Raw genomic sequence first — 20,750 nt, 5'->3', positions numbered from 1 at the left:
GCAGTACACAGAGGACTACACACCTGAGTAGGGTTGTGTGTGTGCGCGTGTGCGCGCGTGCCTGTGTGTATTGAGGTTTTTTTGGGAGTGCCCTTGAGTTCTTTGTGTTGAGTAAAATAAAAATAAATGAGAGCAATTGTGGATTGCGTTTATAAAAAAATCCATCTCAATTATGTATTGAATTGGAATTTTACTTTTTAGATTTTACTTTTTATCACAATTATTATGATCTCAAGTAGCTCAACACTAAACGTGTAAGATCCTTAGTCCTGTGGAATTTGGCAATAGATTCTTCCAGTCCTGGCTCTGAGTTAACAGTAAATCTGCTAACAGCTTCAAAGTAGGGCTAGTATGTCTTGTGATATACTGTCAGTGATTTTTGGGGGGGTCTTCCACCTTCTCTTCTTACATGCCAATAGATTCATGACGATAGACAGAAATAGAACAAAACTGTTGTTTTCTGTTTGTTTTCAATGTAAACTTTTATTACTAATCCATGACAAGACAGTTTGTTTTTCATACAAAGGCACATGTGGTTCATTCAGTGCATTCTAGCATTACATAATACATATTAGATTGCATAACACAAACAACATCGGTTGCTTTAAAATATCTGAATAGACGTTTCATCTTGGTGCAAAACAAAACAAGAAACATAGAATTATTGAATAACTTCAGCGACCACACTTTGTTGAATGTATGCGAATAGACTGGTTTTAGCCATCCCTAAAGGGACTTTTAGTTATGGACTAAAAATGTTGTTCAATTTCAAGCTTATCCAGGCAGATAAGTAATAATATAGCATTGTGATTATCAAAATAATACATTTACAAATTCAGACCAAGATAGTCTCCTTCAACTCAATTGTACAAGCACTGAATAGATTGTTAAAATAAATACTTCAAATATTTGCATAGATTATCAATTGGAATAAAAATGTGCCACTTTCTGAAAATGTATATAAAACAAACTAGTCTATGATAGTGCTTGCATTAATGCATTTGCTCGCATGTGTATTGTGTGTGTGTGTGTGTGTGTGTGAGTGTATGCGATAATGTCTCGGACAGGAAATGAAGAAAGCCTTTGAAATCTCTGTATTTATCATGTCTTACTCTGAAGTACCTTGTATTACGCTGATGTGGTTTGCTAGGGAAAGCCAGGCTACTGCATTCAAAGCCTACTTGGAAAGCTTTAGTGGTTTAGTATGTTCTGCCCGTGCAGCCTAGCTTACTCCCTATAAATGTGTAATTCCTACACTGATTCGCATTGGCAGAGGCTTAGGGCCAGCATATTGAATTCTGTTATTGAAAAATTAAAACTAAAATGTCTCTCCACAATTTGTTTTATAAATCAAATGTGTTATGTTCATCTGTAATGTCTAACTTTCTCTGTCTCTCTCTCGCTTTCACACACGCACACGCACAAGCACACAGACACACAGACAGACACACAGACAGACAGACAGACAGACAGACAGACAGACAGACAGACAGACAGACAGACAGACAGACAGACAGACAGACAGACAGACAGACAGACAGACAGACAGACAGACAGACAGACAGACACAAAAAACCTACACTGTGAGAGAGAACTGAATAAACAGCATAATATTTCATGAGATTGTTCGCCCAAAAATAATCCAGTTGGCGGCTTGCCCAATATATTTGGTAGCAGACCAAAAACAGTTGCATAGAGTATAAAGACAACAGCTCTCCCATTCACTTGTGTGTCATATGACACACGGAGCCGTCTAATCGCAGTGCAGTATTCTTCACTGCTGCCGTGGGTCTCACATTCATGTATCTGTCTGTCATAGCAACTAGTAAATAATAAAACATAAACATAAAAATGGGCTAAAATTCTAACCATTATGATCTAGGTAGGTCTATGTTATTTATACAGCTTGTTATACAACATTCCCATGCAACACCATGGACTCCATTCATACATTGTTATTTACTTTAAATTAAAGTAGTAGTAGTAGTAGTAGTAGTAGTAGTAAAGTGCTCTATGCTATTATATAAATGTTTGCACTTAAGAATCTGTATTGCAATGAACATTTCCTCACATGTACATACACTGAGTGTACAAAACATTTAAGGACACCTTCCTACTATTGAGTTGCAGCCTCAACTCGTTGGGGCCTGGACTCTACAAGGTGTCAAAAAGCGTTCAACAAGGACGCTGGCCTATGTTGACTCCAATACTTCCCACAGTTGTGTCAAGTTGGCTGGATGTCCTTTGGCTGGTGGACCATTCTTGATACACACGGGAAACTGTTAAGTGTGAAAAACCCAGCAGTGTTGCAGTTCTTGACACAAACCGGTGTGCCTGGCACCTACTACCATACCCCGTTCAAAGGCACTTACATTTTTTTGTCTTGCCCATTCACGCTCTGAATGGCACACACACAATCCATGTCTCAATTGTCTCAAGGCTTAAAAATCCTTCTTTAACCTGTCTCCTTCCCTTCATCTACACAGATTGAAGTGGATTTAACAAGTGACATCAATAAGGGATCATAGCTTTCACCTGGATTCACCTGGTCAGTCTGTCATGGAAAGAGCAGGTGTTCTTAATGTTTTGTGTAGATGTCATTGAGGCTGCAAGCAAATACTGTAGGAACACAGCACATGTAATGTATCTCATTCATAGCACAGTGTATCCAAGAATCCCTGCTTCTCTGTTTATCTTGGATCCTGAGATATTTGCTCTTGTTTTCCACGCCACCAACCCACTTTCTTATTGGCTTAAGAAAGGAAACAAAACCAATCCAGATTGTTCCTTGCTGGATAACAAAACCCAGGCCGGAGGTCCAACCACACGTCAGAGGCAGCTAAAGTGCTCTGATGCTCAAATGTTGGGGTACAAGTCGGAGTATAGTGGACAAACATTGTTGTAATGGGCCTGTTCCATTGCAAATACTAGGGATGGGTTGGTAGTTTGTGGGCAACTTTTCTTCTCCCAATGGATTACTGCTCGCTGTTTTTTCTGCCCTCTATCAGTGTTCTGGACCATTATTTGCCTGGAGGGGGGAAAAAATGTATGTTAGAAGCAGGGGTTGGAACCAAAATTATTTTCCAATCGTTCCCGAACAGAACCCCTATATTTTTTGTTCCGTTCCAGTGTTCCGGCCAGCATAATAAAGTTCTGAACCGGGTTGAAGAAGAAAAAAGCAGTGGTTCATATACTTCCTTTTTCCCCCCATTTTTTTACCTGTGAAATCGACATCGTTTTTATATTTAGCTTATTATTTTACCTCACCAATTAGCACGGATAGAGCATCTTGCTATGGAACAGGTAGGCTAGTTGTTTGCATGTTTAATTGGTCAGAGATGATGCGACTGAAGTTTCACGGGTGGGGAGAGAGCGAGAGAAAGCGGTGGACATGGAGGAACATGGTTTGAAGCACTGAGCATCATGACATGAATTGGGAGTGTGTATAGGCTATTACTAGCATCAAAACTTCACTGAATTGCAGAATTATATACGAGATATTAGGAATATTTTTGGAACAAAAAATAACATTATTAACCAGTTCTCAAGATTTGAAAAAAACGGTTCTGTTCCGGAACACTAGAGATCCTTGACATATTTTGTCATTTTCTGGTTTTCGGTTCTGTTCCCTGAACCGGTTCCAACCACTGGTTAAAACACCACCATATATAAAACAAATTCAAAATAAAGCCAGTACATTATGTGTTAAAATATTTTCGAGTGAACGGCCAGTCTCTTTCATATAGCAAAAACCCGTTGTGGCCTTAGGTGCGCCTGGTCTGGTTTTAGCTGAGGTAAGCCCTGCTCTGTGTGCTGGGCGCAGACTGCCAGCTAGCCAAGGGGATTGAGGGTGAAGTTGAAAGGCACTGCCGGGAGCCTGGTACGCTAAGGGGCCATAATGCAAAGAGGAAGCATGTGACACACCCTAAGCTGTAGGAGCTGAGACTGAGGGACTTCTGAGAGCTGGGGGCCCTTTTATTTTAGAGCCACTCAGACAAGCAACTTAAAATCTTACCCAAGGGTCATAGAGTACATAGAGAACCAGCCATGATGTTTGTGGTTGTCTGGTTTCATAACTACAATGGGTAGAGCCAGCATGCTGACTAGCTAGCATCATGTTAGCCATATTAGCTATTAGCTAGAATCATGTTAGCCATATTAGCTATTACCCAGAATCATGTTAGCCATGCCAGATAGCATCTCGATAGCAGTTTAATATGTACTGTATGTCAATGGGCTAACTACAAGTAAAGGAAGGACATTTCCAATGAAACGCAAAATGAGACAGAAGGGGTGTCACAAAAGGGGTTTAGGGTATTGGTGTCGGTTTGAGTTATTGGGAAGCATGGTCTTGTTTTTGTTGAGTGGCCTACGGTGAATGAGCTAGTTAATGGTAAATTTACAACCCCAGCATGTGGGCCAATAAAACCAGGGGGACAGGGGACATACAGGACGATGAGAATGATTGTGAGAGGGGGGGAGAAAGAGAAAGAGGGGGAGAGAGTAGAGTGGAGGACGCTGGTAATTAAGAGTCTAAGGGAGTGTGAGAGGGGGCACACACTGCTCAGAGCAAACTTTGTGCATGGAATCCTCACTCCTATTTATGCACCCTGTCTATTCTCCCCTCCCTTCTACCCTTTATCTTCTTCCTGGCCTTTCCTCTCTCTCCATTCACTTGTCGCTCCCTCTGAATGAATAGTCACAGCTCTGTGGTGTCCCCCCCCCCCACCAACACCCCCACAGTACTCCCCTTAAACTCCCCCTCTAGCTCAGTCTTGAATAGGGAGTCGAATTGAGCAAACAGTCAGCCTGTCAGCTCAATAGGAGGTCTGGCCGTGAACTTCAAGTCCTTCCCAGGCCCCCAGCGTCACATTGGGGAGAGAGGCAGGGAGTTGGGAGGGAGGTGTGGGCTTGGGGAGCTGTGGGGAGACAGGAGGGAGGGGGTGAGTGGGAGCCACAGACACAGACAGACTTTAGGGGGCCCCTACGTGCCAATATTGGGGGGACCTCTGCCTGCCACAGAAGTTCCCAAGACTGGAGCTTTCGCTGGAGCTATGGGGGAGGGTGCTCCAGGTCCCAGCTGCCTCCCCCCACCCCCTAGTCTAGGCAGGAGGGGTGTGTGCAGACGGGACAGTGTCTGCCCCCTGCCCAAACTCCAGCCCTCCAGACCCGGACACTCAGACGCAAGCTGCTGACTCTGCCCACCCACCCCCTCAACTCGCCTCGCTCCCAGCTCGCACAGGCCACACATCATCTCATTACCCAACGCCAGCCACTCTACTGTCTACTGTTTGTATTGTTTTGGGCTCTGCATAATTTACACAGTAAATTGAGAATGGCCCTGGCCCCTGCTCAATCTACCACCTGTTTACAGAGACTGCCCGTGATTAGTGGCTTTGCATTAGATTAGACACTGTTACTACTAAGGCTCTCATGCGATGTTTTGTTAGACTGGCTCCCCAACATAGAAACTTTGAATGTTGTTGGTTTTGTCAGGATTTTTTTCTATCTCCACATTTGGCTTAATCAGCTGCTATAGTTTATTTGAATATCCTTAATAAATTCATTATGTCTAGTCCTAACAGCAATGTCTCTGTAGACCTCATGCAGCGGAATACCTTGGTGGGATTGGCGAAGAGACAGACTTAATAGCACTCTAGTGTTTCACCGTCCATATGCATGGGTAGTAACTCACTAGCCTATCCATTAGCAATGCTCTGGCACCGTACAGTATCTTAGCGATAGCACTGTCTCGACCTCCAGTATGCAGACACAAACAAAGGGAGTTCTCTCCGTGCGGCACGGACAATGGCACACATTGTTTACCGGCTGCCTTATTTAATCGGGCCCAGCCGACTCTAATTGGTGTTTTGGTTATTAAGCGGTTTTTAAACTTGCAGCTCCCTGCTCGGAATAAAGGAGTCGCTACAACAAGCTTGCTTAGGAGAACAATACACGACTTGTCTCAGCACCAGCTCCCCCAAAACCTCACCCACCAACACAAAGACAGCTTTCCTCTACTGAGACCTCGCTATCATACTCTCATTCGGCTTCTGCCTCTCTCGCTCCCTCTCTCCGTCTCTCAACCACACTCACTCTCTCCTGGTCCCTTTCTCTCTGTGTTGGTGTTGTACTGCAGTCTCTGTCTGAGTAGCACCAGCTGGCTCATGGGCGTCACAGTTTTCTCCTTTAAAGATATGCTCTGAACTGCTTTTAGAATTTTTAACTAAACAGTCATTAGCGTAAATGTTTACATGTCAGCAAATTAGGATCATTCATTACAAAAACGGAATGATAAGACTTGGTGAAAATAAATATTGCAAAAAGCGTACCGTCTCTTTGATTACTATTGATAATAAGAATAGTGATGATGATATAATATAGCCCTAGCTAATATTTGTTAATAGTCTCTGGGTGTAACTATCTTGTGTAATATGCTAAATGTGGAACATTCATGTCTCAGTTATTCTGACCAGGGAATACGGCCCGCGTATTTCAACCTTCAACCAAAATGGCAGCCGTCGCCATGTCGGGCATGTGTGTGAAGAGGATGGCACAACAATTCCCAAACGGGAAGAAAACTGGGCTGCTCAGAGCACAGATGCCCACTGAATGCCCCCTGAGAGAGAGCGAGAGCAAGAAGTGATTTAATGCAAGCACACACACAAAAACCCCAGCCTGCCCCCCCCCCATCAACGCGTCCCGTGATTTCTGCAATTAGCAAACACATCTGAGTTGCTTAAAGGCAAGGCCAGCCTGGCAGAGGGAGGGAGCGAGAGAGAAGGGAGGGTCCGGAGGAGGAGGAAAGGATGGGGTGATGGTGGCGGTGGTGGTGTTATGGAGGCGTGATGCAGCATGGCGGGAACAGGGCTGTTATTGTTACCTGCTCTCTCTGATCCTCACTTCCATTTCATGCCAGCGTGCGTCGTCCTAAGATGGTGGCGTGGGCTACGTCTCGCGGTACAGGAGAATGGGGAAGGCAGCTGAGGATGAAGCGAGGGAGGGGAGAAGGGGAGAGGCGATACGGAGGAGGGCGAGAAGAGGGAGGCAGAGTCAACAGCAACCTCTCTTCCTCTCCCTGTTTTTCAGCCTCATTTTGCCAGCATTCTGTCACGGTGGTGTTGGTAGTCTGCACAAAAAATAAGAATAGGTAAAAAGAGAAAATGTGAGTATGTGGTTTAACCAGCCGAGATACACATACATACATATGTACGTATACACACGCACCCACACATGTCTTTTCTCATGGTACAGTCTGCCCCTGAGCATGCAAATGACTTTTATTATGCAAATGCATGCAAATCAGATCCAACCATCTGAGAATCAAGCCTGGGAAGAAAGAAAATTGACACAGAGATTGAATGAAAGAATGAAAGAGAAATAGAACAGGGGGAAAATCCTTTTGAGTGGCAGGAGGCGGTAAGTCAGGTAAATGGTATGTGGAGGAACAACGGTGGCCCAAATTGGACAAACAAGATTGCCTTTTGTATTATGACGATAACTTAGCTTTTTTCTGACTGCACTGTATTTTAACATCATACTTGATATCATACAAGTTTCACATGAAGTTAAGTTCAGACTCACATCATCTGCAATAGCAAGCAAGGAGATTGCTCCAGCTAACAGGCTTTTCAGCAGTTCCACAATGTCTTCACTTTCATTCAAGGACGCAACAAGGACTTGAGCTCCTTTATTGAAAAAACACAGGAATTTCACGTGATCACGTGATCTTATGTGAAGTTAATGTGATAACATGTAAAAGCAACATGTGATACCATGAAACTACACATGTGAAAACATTTGAGCACACGTGAAAACATGATCTCGTGAAAGAAATGTGACAACATGGGGATGCAAATTTTTTAAACGTTTTTCACATGTGAAACTGCAAATTTCACACGTTGCTTTTATTACAATTCACGTGAGGTGAAAACCTGTTATTCTCCACACATGTGAAAAGGTGGTGTAAATGTAATACATGTGAACATATGGTTTAACGTGAACAACTAACCACACTTGTCTCTTTTCCTGCTTTTTTTGTAAAGGAAGTAATGAAATGGTATTGGAGATTTAAGGTAAACGGTACGCTGTTCAGCTAAAATAGTGTAATACTGTACATTTAATCAATATGATGACATTTGATGACATACCTGGGATTTGAAATCACACTCTCTATATTTGGAGTACGCTGATCTTTCTGCTGTGTCACAAAGTCTGTAGTATTCTCAGAAGTCCTCTACAGATTAATTACCTACAATGCATCTCTGCAATTAGCAAAAAAGTGCCATCTGCACTGCTATTTTAGTTCTAAATTAATCTGACTATTATCTCATCATTGATTTCCTTCACTTATTTCATCAATTTGTGGGTTTTCTGTATAGTTGTCTAACGTTGGTGGGGCATTTATTTACTTTGTCCTGAATCACTATGATAAATATAATGGTGTATTATTAACAAAGCTGAGATTTACTTTGAAGTACAAAGTGTAGGAATAGAGGTGAAATCAGTTACTGACACAGACATGGTGGTGTAGAAAGGAAGATTGTACATAATGCCGTGAACCAAGAGGTTGTGAGTTCATATCCCAGGTGAGGACATGTTAAATAATAATTACTGTATAAATAAACATACACGATGTAATCATTTGTGTCAAATATGTCAATTGAAAACACTGCGGCTGTGGGACCTTTTGTTTGCAGGGCATCACCTATGTAATCATATGCCTTGGGGCCTTCCCTGTGGCTCAGTTGGTAGAGCATGGTGTGTGCAACGCCAGGGTTGTGGGTTCGATTCCCACGGGGGGCCAGTACAAAAATAATGCATGAAATGAAATGTATGCATTCATTACTGTAAGTCGCTCTGGATAAGAGCGTCTGCTAAATGACTAAAATGTAAATGTGCAATAACCCCACATGTACTGTAAGTTGTACCAAAATCACATGAAAGGTTATGTGATCACATATGAAAATATAATATAATACAGTGGGAGAAAGACTGTGACCTAGAAGGGGATTGCTGTCTGAAATATGCTGTTGGAGTCACAGATGGTTGGCTGTATGAGATCAAATGTTGTGAAACTTCATTATAACAAAGACAACAATGCTACAGTATCAACATGCTGATGAAGAGGTTGATGAAGAGGTTGATAGAGGTTGCTGGAGCTATTATGTTAGCCTTCGCATTCTTTTAGCACAAACTCAAACTAGTCAAACATATTGTAGTGGTGCTTTTCCATGTCATTCTCTGGCCAAGCTAGACATGCAAGTAACCCAAGAGCTACAAACTAACTCCACCAATGTGGGTTGGAATCTACTAACTAGCTACCAGCCTAGCCTATACATGACATTTGGTGAACCAACGAGCAGACTAATCGGGGAGGAGAGAGCTGCTGTCTGTTTTCACTCTCAGGCTTGAGGAAGGAGGCAGCTTTTGTTTCAGGGTGCCAGTAGGGAGACACTATTTTTTAGGCTGTAATGGGGGAGTAGGGATAGGGGTGAAGGGAAGGGGCTTGGGAGTATGAGAGAGTAGGCTAGGAGGAAGGGAGGGGCAGTAGAAGAGGGGGTGGGGTACCACTGAATGGTGGCAAACCTCTCCTAATTGGCACTTGACATTTTTTTGCCATTGGCACTAAAGTGGGCCGGCTTTCAAGCCCGCTCTGAGTCCTTGTTGGAAAAGTGCCATATGCAAATATGGCGAATGGGCTCCATTGTGAAGCCTCTGATATTAACAGCTCAGGGAACAATGCAATTGTGTGCTTACTCTGGACTCGAAGGTGTGTGAGTGAGAACAAGACAATGGCTGCCAAAGCCGCTTCGGTCTGAACAGCCCCTTCACATGACGTTCTGACAAGTAATTTCACCAGAATGGCCTTCTGTGGACTGGGGCTCTGTCAGGCTCTGTCCAAAAGCTTGGTTGAAGACTGAAATAGTTAGTTTCAGTTTGTCCAATACTTGCCCAACTTCTGAAAATGTAATCTTTCTCTTTTTGTTGAGAGGCTCTTTTTCCTAACTGTTAAAATATTCAGAATATTATTAGCTTTTTTTGTAAAAATGCATCCTATGTTAAAACATTTCCAGTTGAGCACATTGCTCTAAATGCTAGAATGTATAGTGTTCTGTAATCCTTCTGATATTTCTCTATTTGGATTGTTTACCCTTCACTAGCTCCCTGGGGCAACAGTGGAGGGAGATCTAAACATAACTCCTGTCTCCCTTTGGAGAGTTCTTGGCAAATCAATGATGAATTGTAGCAAAACTGAGAAGTATTTTCAAAGACTGAGAAATGATAAGAGACTGATCTTGGACATCTAGACCAAACAAACTCCCAGCACTAACTTCCAAGAGGAAACATATAAAGCAGATTGTCAAAGGCCGTAAAGCAGTTCCATCTTTATCTCCACACAAGTCGAAACTGTCAGGGAGGAAACAGAACAACGGGTCCAACAATAGCACCCACCTCCGGTGTGGTCCGAACCAAGTCAAAGTACACCTGTTACTGCTAAGTTACCAAACTTAATCTCCTTTGTCTGGGTGGGTCCATTGACTTCTGTAAACGCCTGAAATACATGAATTTCTCTTTGAGCGACAGGGAGGCGGGGGCCGCTTTAGAAATGGCAAAGTCTGCCCCTCTGTACCAGCCCAGCAGTGAAGCCAACTCTGTTGGTGTGTTCTGTTGAGAAAAAAAAGAGGCAGAGAAAAGGGGGCAAGAATCACTGGGCCTTTTTCAGAAACCCGTCTGGCTGCTAGGACCCGGAGGTGCTGAAAGGGTGGTAAAGGAGCCCATTGTCGCCCTGTGACAAGTGGACTAGCTCTATTGACTGTAAAGTCTACTGGTGGGGGGCCGCCAGGGCGCCTGTTTTTCTACTTGACACTTGGAGTCTAAATCTGCTTGCCTAGAGCCTGAAAGCTAAGACAAATCCACCAAACCCTACCTCTGCCTCCCTTCCTTTCTCCTCTCCCTCCCTCCATCTTTTCTCTTTACCCCCTCTCTCTTTCCCTCCCTCCACTCCAGACAGGGCTACAGTAGAGTCTCGGAGGTTTTGTGGAACTCCTGTTTTTGTGCCATTTTCAGGCAGGCAGTGCAAAGGCCGTCTTTCCTCTGGGGTAGGGTTGCAAAATTCCAGGAACTGTCAATGAACTCCCTGGTGTTCCAGAAATCCTGGTTGGAAGATTCTGGATTTCCTGCTTATTCCCCCCTTACTCCGTGCATCCTGCAACCAGAAAGTTCCTGGAATTTTGTAACCATACTCTCGGGTCCCTAGTGTGGACTGTTTTTGATATGACTGTGCCACACACAGTCATCCCCCTTATCGCCACCAACAAAACAGCTGCACCAGTGCACACACCTTTATGGGAGTCTGTCACTGACTTCATATCATCTTCTCTTCAAATAGTATTCATGCTTATCGTACAAATTGTAGCTAATTGGAGAGAAAAAAAACGTTATTACTGCCTGAAAAATAAATACAAACTGATGTCAGAAAGCTAATCTAACTTTGCTAAAATCTCTACCCATAAATGTTTTCATTCAATCAAATTTTACTTGCATAACACTTTGTAAAAGGCCAATTTGTCACATTAACAGCCACAACGGCATGTATATAGCTATACAACCACAGATAACAGCCAAGAACAGTCGTTGGGGCCTTGTTCCAGTTCCCCTGGATTCTTCCGTTGGTAATGACAGTAGCTAGGGAAAACAGACAAAGAGCCAGGTACCACTGTGCCACCGGAGGAGGTGACATCACCGCCTGTCACTTCCTGTCAAGGCCCTCGTCTCTCTCGTTCCCTCGCTGAGCCCTGAGCTCAAATGTCTCACTCAGCACCTGCAATGCAGCAGGCAGGAACCGCTGCACAACCTGCTAAAATTGACATTGTGAGTGTTGTTGCTATACAAACGCTCCAACAGGAGTTTCAGTCTAGTCAGACGTGCCATATTGGTGTAAGTATTGTGTTTGTTATCAAAGCAGAATTCAAATGTATAAATTTAGCCGAGTAAATGTGATTAAAACCCTGTTTAGGCCATTGATCACCAGATGAATAACGTGTTTTTCAAACATACTGGTGCTATAGTATACAATTTACTCTCCAATTTCTCTGTAATGTCTTGAAGCTATGGAAGGCTGATTTGGTCGAAAGACAGAAAAATCATACTAGAGTCCTCACTCGACATGATTATTTTTCTAGTTGAAAAGAAATCAACATCATTGCCTTGATGACTGATTGAAGGTGTGAAGATCTGATTGACCAATTACTCCCACTATTGGCTGAGGCCCGGATTGTTCCCTCTCTCATGGCTGTCACTGGGGGCAGTTTCTGGTTGATTGCCCTCGGACCACTCCCCCACAGAGCCCCACACAGTGGCATTCAACAAGATCCATCAGGCCTTTCCACATGGTAGCACCTCATGCAATGGAGGCTTCGCCATGGCCCATTCACAACCAAGCCAACTGTCACCTCAAATCAAACACCCAAACAAAAGCAAAATCAAACACCTTCCGATATGAAAGAAAGAGGGGGAGAAAACAAATAAACAACCATCTAGCTTAACAAAGCGGGCCTCAAACAAATCTGTCCATTCGACTATGTGCTGGCAGGGGAGATGATCGTGGGATTAACTTAAAAAGTCCATTGTAAACTTCCACAATCCAAATAACGTATGACATTAGAGGCTATAATCAGCAACCATACTTTCTATTCATTTCACCTGTTTTCCAAACAGCCTTAACTAAAACCCCATCAGCCCAGTACAGAATTGCTACAACGGTAGGATGGTTACTTGCAGCTACTGACTGGCCAATTTGTTAACCACTTCGGCAAAGTCCGCAGTCAGCACCATTCAGGTTGCTGTTGGTTCTTTGGGACCCGCCCACCACTGCTGGCCATGTGATCGTAAGGATAAGCCGCTGCATGCAGCCCCACACAGAGGGATCAGGGGCTTATTAGATTACAAGTGATCCTGTTGGACCAACCGGGCTGCTAGGGACCAATGCCACCGGCCATGTGCAAATATGAGGAAATATGTGTATAGCTCATTATTTTTAGAGATCAATCTCAAAGAGATCAGGCTTTCCCAACTATATGGCTCAGGGGGAAATATCAAAAATTCTAATACTCAAAGATGTAAATTCATAAGAAACTCAACAAATACTCAAACTCTCAAATCTGCTGCTAAAATTCTCAGAGGCAATTGTGATATATTTGAATACGGCACACAAGGGCCAGCAGAGACCAGACAGTTGTAATTGTCAAGCTGAGTTAAAAAGACACACACACGTACACATACACACATAAACCTGTGCAATTGGATTACATCACACGACTTACTTGACTTTTTCGTCTGCTCCCGTGTCCTATGATGTCGGCCATTTTTTTGCTTGTTTTGCTGTGAATGGTAGAATGGGGTGGTGCGGCATGGGGGATATGTGTTGGGGGATCTTGATGCCTTTCAGGAGCGTAATGGGATTCTTGTTACTTTCGGTTATCTAGCTTTATGAAGAATGTACATCACTCATACAGCTAGATAACCAAAGATAACAACCAACCCCTAAGGCTGCCCATCCTCTTGTGCCACAGGTGATACGCAAGGGCCAGATTCTGACCTAGAATCAGGAAGAAATAGTATTAACAATCAGAACAATTAAGACTTTAATTTCCCTTTTCAAACTTAAGTGCACAGTGAGTAAACTGTATCAGTTCTATAGAGAGGTCTGGTCACGTTCATGCAGTATCTAAAATGTAAGACATGCTGATTATTTTAAATGAATCAACTTTCATCAAATGTGTACTAACAGTTCACAAACATACCAGAACCTCCCGACCCTCTGCTTAAAGTACTCATCAGCAATTGGCCACTTACTAACTGTAACATTTCCCTGCCAATCCGCCCTCACTGTTCTGCTGTTACAAAGCCTTTGATTGGACGGCCAGCCCGTAACAAGGCAGCCAAAGCCTTGACTCCTCAAAGTCAAATAATCAGCGTGAGGCTTGATCAAAACACACAGGCTGGCGAACCAGTCCAAACTGGTTACGGCGCCAGTCTTCCCAGACCACACCTCTCCGCCCCTGTGCCCACCCCTACGGTGAGGCAGTCTCTCACATGGACTGGCTCCATAGGAGGGTGATGGCCCCCCATCATGTCCTAAATGTATTTTTTTAAATTAAAGCTGTTTTACTGTAAGATACAGAGAGAAAGGTTTGCCTCTTGCGTTTGCATATCTATCAGTGATTCCACAGTAAATTGGGGAGGGCATGTTCAAGGTTGGGGTCAGAATACGGCACTAAAGCACAAACACACACAAGTGCAAACCTACACACACAGACACACACACAGAGTACACACATTTCTGGCACATGGCACAAGGGCCAATTAAAAGCTTTTCTGTGTGCCCAGCCCGACAACGAGGCTCCTCCCATCTATACATGTTCTAATGACTGACAGGAGAGAGATGGAGGGAGAGAGAGAAAGACAGAGAACATTCTCCCCTTTAGTGTACACATCTTTACCTGTAGTCTCACACTGTTGGCAGACAACACATCCTCTCCTTACTGTCAGCTAGGACAAGGATTCAAGCTTCAAAATGTCTTATTTTTGTTCATAATCTACCAGTCACCATAAGGATTTCTAATCACCTTTATCATTTCTTACTACAGTATGCTACACAAGGACAAAACAAGGCTCTTTGAAAGCATCCGCACTCGCAAACATGCATATTCCATACAGTGCATGCACATACACCCATGCACGCACACACACACACAAACACATGCAAACCAAACAAAAGCATGCACACATGCTGGAAATAGGAATGCCACTATCTTTCCTGGAAAAGTGGCTATTCACTCAGGAAGGTATTTCTTCCTGCCAAGGACAAAATGCCATCAAAACAAAATACTGATGCAGTTATAGAAATGTCCTGATCGCTACGTGTTTTTTTTGTCAGAGAGAGAATTTACATCATTTGAAATGATATCTGACATGAATATTGGATAAACCTTGTTTAAATAATGAGACTTGATTATATACGCATAAAGGGTTATCAATACATCTATCTAAGTGATTAATTTGTGCTATTTATTGGCACAGCCAATAACTTGATTGTACATATAATGCATGAAATTATTTTTAGTTATACTGTCCCAGGATTAATATTTGAAATCCAACTAAATAATAATAATAATTTACTGTTTTTGTGACACTGTACACAGTATGTGAGACAGTTGTGTGAATATATATATTTTTTAAATTGCTACGTTATTATATAATATAAATACTTATAATACTACCACAAACGATAAGTAGCATTATATTCTCAACATTATATTGAAAACAATCAAAAACATGTATTTTATGTAATTTTCATGAAATTACATTTAACATGTATTTCGTCATTTGCAGTGGAGAGTTTGAATTGGAAAGTTGTTGTTTTTATTATCCTATTTTATTAATCAATATTATTATTATTAATATTATTATCATTATTATTGTTTTTATTATACTGTGCAAATTCCAAATAGTTTGATACGCAGTTGCGACGTTTCTTTCTGATATTGTCAATGCATTTGACCAACTTTATTTCAAGTAATAATAATATACATTATTTAAGGAAATAAAGTAAGAAATAATATGTTTCATATTAGGCCTACATTGCGCCAGATAAGATTACAAAGAATTCACACTGCGCAACAGTAACGAAGCTCACCTCAGATTCAGCACCACAACAGTGGACAGCGGCCGTGTCTCTTAGGATTCTTCAGTGCCAGGATTTCAACACCACTACAACGTATCAAAATCCCCGATAAGCATATTAACTATCATACAATCAGTTTGTTAAAAATAACTGCATTTGTCTTCTTGTTTTAACAGTTAACCTAGGCCTACCCCTTGGTAAATTCAGATAGACCTATATGGCGCAGTAACGTGCCAGGGAGAGATCCGGTTCGACTGTCTATTACTGCATCTTGCCAACCACATAATTGTCAAGGGGTATATCTCATTCAACCATTCATTCATTCAATCATCCAAACAAACCTAATCACTCCTCGTCATTGGATAAGACGTTGGTGACGTCCTTCAAATTGATCCTTAGGAATAATTGAAGCGCACAGGGATAGGCTGCATTGAAAATGTTTGATGAAGCAATACACAATGCACATATTTTCTGTAGATGTATTTTAGGTACAAATAACGTAGTTATAGCTTTACAATAAAGTGAGCAATGTATGCCATTGAGATATGACGTGAATCGATGTAATTCAATCCAACCTGATCCGTAATGTATTGGCACAACGCTGTTGCCCAGGTCTCAATGCTTATGCACGAGGCACGAACTGAGGTCATTTCTAAATGTTCATCATATGTAATTGGCGGGGTCCATGCAATCTGTTGGCAGAGGGCCTAAGCTACTGTAGCCTACGGCTGCACCCTGGAACCTTGTGGAGTCATAACACCAACAGCGTTCACTGCTACGAAAAAAAATGACGAGCTTGACAAGTATGAACGCAAAGGTGTAGATATGCAGTAAAATAACATTTCATTTCTGTATTCTCTTGTGAAATTATGATTGATTGATACAGTATTAATATCCATAGGCTTAGTCAATTTGTAATACTTTATTAACTATTGACTCGAATTTACTAAGTTTTCAACGGGTACTTTCACTGCACTCTTATGCACAAATTATATCATATAGGCTAATTTAATAACAAAAGGTCAGCGCTATCGAGGATCCTTGGGACATCCCTACCCTAAACCCTAACCTTAACCATATCAATAACCATAACCATACCCCATTACATAACCCTAACCATAACCCTTACCTTAACCATTTCGACTTCAACGGGATATGGACGTTCCAAGGATCCCGGATAGCATGGACTACAAAAAACTACGATTTTAGCAAAACACGTCCTACAATGTCTCTTCCATTTGGATTTTGTGCAAGTGATTTAACTGAGTTAAAGTGAACAATGTCTAAGCCATACCTGCCCAGTCATTAGAACTGTAAGAGAGTGTGGTGTATTTATATTACCTATGCCACCTGCTCTGTTGCGCCTATATGTCTCTCCATTGAATCCTGAAAAAAACAAAAAACAAGAAACGCTTATTTTCCAACCCAACTGCAGTCCTATGGTAACTGTCCGGTTTAAGTCAACAATTACAACAACCCAGTCTCGTTTGAACTGAGTATATATATATTTTTGTATTGTGCCTACAGACAGGTACCAATCCTCAAGCCTGCATCTGCCCCTCTAGATATGACGTTGAGGCGACATAAAACCATTACATGGTCCAAGATAGTAGGCTAAAATTCACGAGAGCGTTGTTACGTAATCTACCTGTATAAAGGCACCTGAGCTAGATAGGTACCCGAGTCTAGAGGTAGGACACGCCCCAGATGACATCTCCAAAAGCACCCTAAAGACATAGGCAATAGGAAGATCGATTTTTAGACAAGGCCTTCAACAATACTCGTAAAAAACCGAGTCAGACTTACATTACGCACAACCCACAATCCAGCTAAGTGCTTGGGAGAAATGTGCAGATTAAATTATTTGCAATTTAATAAAGAAAATACGCACGTTTATGGATAGAAGGTCACCAGATGTAGCACGAACTATAAAACCAAACCAAACAACAACCTGGCTGTGCAAAACCAATTCACTTTTTGATCTTAGGCCGCAAAATACAAGCGTTACATTTCATATAATTCTGCAGACTCTTTATTTACACATCATACCATGGCCTATGACAACTAATGTGTACGCAATCTGCTATTGCGCATTATTAACGTATGTATTAGTGTCCTGTACAGGCCTACCACTGTCACATATATGGTACTACTTCACAAAGCATAATGGAGGTACAATATCAATGGTCTATGCTCCAGTAATGTAGTAATTCAGTACCTGTGCTCAGAAGGCCGCGTATTCGGCGTGCACGTGCGGATTGGATGGCCTTGTGATTCCCCCATCCACCCGCTATAGGTGTGAGCAGTTGTACTTTATACTATTGCTATTAAGGATTTTCATCATCTGGACTCGAATCTCAATTGATCAACTGATCGAGGCCTAACCTACATTTCGAATAGGCGACTTTTCCTTAAAACTATAGACATGTAATAATAGGCATTATTGTAGCCTACATTATGTGGCAAATTACACGCTGGATGTCATATAGACAATTTCCTTGTGATGTTTTAGATGTATATCTGGCTATATCAATAATTTATGTAGAAATGGTACGGTATGTAAAATGACATATGCGTTCTATTACCTCTGTGGGTCTGCGTCTGCCTGGGTGATGCATGTGGAACCTTGCCGTGTGAGGGGCATGGTTAGTCTACTCCATAGCGCGTAATGGAGGTCGTTATCAAGCCCCCTAGCCTGAGATTGCCCATATCCCATCTTTCTTTGTTTGCTCAAAATGATTAAACTAGAATAGGTGAAGTGTTGGGTGTAATGAAGGAGAAAGCTGTATCGTATCTAATGCATTGTAAGCCTGACCTTTCAGTCATTAAATTCAAGTGAGACCACATCCAAAATCGAGGATATATGGAATTGGTTGTTTCCATATGCTACAAACATAATTTCAGCCTACAAAATTAAACAAGCTGTAATGGATAGGCTAGTTGTTTTTTTGTATTGTAGGATATCTAATGTGCGGATACCATTCAATATAAATTATCATACACAATCTTCAAATGAGCATAAACATTTGAATTGATAGCCTATTCGATTGATACAGGACAACCCGTGCCAAAGACGCCTATATCGCGCCCGATATTGCACGAGTCGCATACAGTGAGTGCCAAACCCACCAGGATAAAATGATGCGCTAGCGTGTTCTTTTATTTGTTATGTTTTATGCTATACATGCATGCAAAATGACGACTGCGTTGTACGCATCCGCGTGAATAGCACGCAACAGAACATACATTTTCTAATCATATAGGCCATACTCACCCCGGTGTCTGCCAGCTACGGTCACAAACGCTCTCCACAACAATCAACCGAGCGAGTCAAGAGATGTAGAACAACTGAGCGCTTGTAGGTTGGCTCGCGCTTGGTCTTGAGCTTCATGGCTGCAGCTCGCTGTGACGTCGCGCTGGCCCCATCCATTCATCTTTTCGCGGCCGGGTCCCCCCTTGTTTATAATCGAGATTATTTCCCATAGAGATGGTGTTCGCCTCCCCCCGCTGAGAGCGAAGTGAACTGTTCGCTGTGCCTCGCGCTCGCCATTCCTCTTGTACAATGCATATGAACTTAAACATGCCTGCCAAAAAGCATATAGCATCGCCAAGACCCTCCCCTTATGACACGACAGTAGGGGCCTCTTTGACACGATGCAGCTCTATTGTGTCCCCTCCCTCTGAAATTAAGAAAACGGGCTGCGATATGAATATTTCAACATCTCTCCCACCCATGGTTTTGTATAACCGTAAATGTTATCGCCCTCAAGAGTGCACGTGTCCAAGATATTCGTCTCATATAGGCTAGGCTAGGCTACTACAATCCTTTACGTCTGTTCATGGCGTCCATTTTCTTGTGATTTCATGCCAACGTTATGAGGATGAGTTTATATGAATCAGTGATATGGGCTTCAAAACTCCCATTGGGATACATTTGAAATATTGAGTGAAATAACTCTATTGCTTTGTGAAAGTCTAAACAGTTTGGCATGACTGGTTGGAGAGAGTTTTAGACCCTGGCTCCTGTGGAATTATATGAATTCCATGTAATCTTGTCTAGTTACCAATATTCGTTTGACGCGAAGGCCCCTGCCACTATGGACTAACTCGTGCGCCTGAATCAAGTGCGCGCATTCCCCATTCCCTTTGTCTGTCTCTTTGATACAGAAGGCTCGTGGAATGTGACCACTGGATCGCCAGGGTGAGACCGTGTAAATCAACTTTTACCGTCAACAACGTGTCCAGACCAGCAGACAAGGGCCAAGAAAGGGTTCTAGGTCGGTTGATTATCATAATAATCACATTGTGGGGATGAAAATCTCCTTTGAATAAATTACTTATTCAATAGGAGGCTCGACTGCCAAAGAGACAACTTTGTCAGCCACAGTTGTTGTTGCTTTCTCTCTGTCAGTGTTCAGGGGTCCCCATTTCTTTCTCTCCAAATTTTGGACGCTTCCTAGAGATCAAACTATAAATACGGCTACTGTTTCTTTCCCGGTAAGCTTTCCTGGTAAGCTTTTTTTTCTTCTCTCCAGCGCACAACGGTGCACAGGTTACCAAGGGCAAGCCTAAAACCGTCCTTTGGTAGCGGCTAATGGGCTATGGGTTGGGACAATGGCTTCGTTTCCCCCCAGCGACCGCATGATGGGAACCCGGGACTGTGGTGGACAAGAGATATTGTTCAGAAATGTATTATGGCAATTTGCACGTCCCAAGTTCATTATCACTCGTCAGGCAACTCTAGCATGTCAGGTGTGTGACACCACACCTGACATAACAATTATGTAAAGGACAAAGCACTTGTTATATCATCCAGATTCCGTGCACCCATAGACTATGGTATCCTTCTTCATTTGATTCTGGTAATAGATTCAGATTAAGATTTAGAAAATCGTTATTGTCCCATTAGGCGTATTGCAACGAAAACCCAAACATACAAGGAAAACACACATAGGTCTACATGAAAACATAAACCATGAAAACGTAAACCCTCTTGAGGAACATGTGTGTGTACGTGTGCGTAATGACAACACGCCTGAGATCCATCTTTGCTCGTGCTACT

The 20,750-nt window shown here is 42.4% G+C and overlaps 1 long non-coding RNA gene across 2 annotated transcripts; it reads right to left on the bottom strand.

Moving 5' to 3' along the window:
* Positions 1–456: 456 nt before the first annotated feature.
* Positions 457–19,222, bottom strand: LOC106605318 (uncharacterized). 2 transcript variants are annotated; one of them, XR_001328828.2, is made up of 5 exons: positions 18,963–19,222; positions 17,030–17,074; positions 13,326–13,600; positions 6,884–7,129; positions 457–3,028 (listed from the first exon to the last, which is right to left on the bottom strand). It is a non-coding gene; the product is annotated as an uncharacterized lncRNA (long non-coding RNA). The 2 variants fall into 2 exon arrangements; XR_001328829.2 differs by lacking the exon at positions 17,030–17,074 and having other exon boundaries at positions 18,963–19,219.
* Positions 19,223–20,750: the final 1,528 nt, after the last annotated feature.

The sequence above is a fragment of the Salmo salar genome, chromosome ssa05, assembly GCF_905237065.1.
Source record: "Salmo salar chromosome ssa05, Ssal_v3.1, whole genome shotgun sequence".
In the NCBI taxonomy this organism is placed as follows: Eukaryota; Metazoa; Chordata; class Actinopteri; order Salmoniformes; family Salmonidae; genus Salmo; species Salmo salar.
This window is presented reverse-complemented; position numbering and strand designations above follow the sequence as displayed.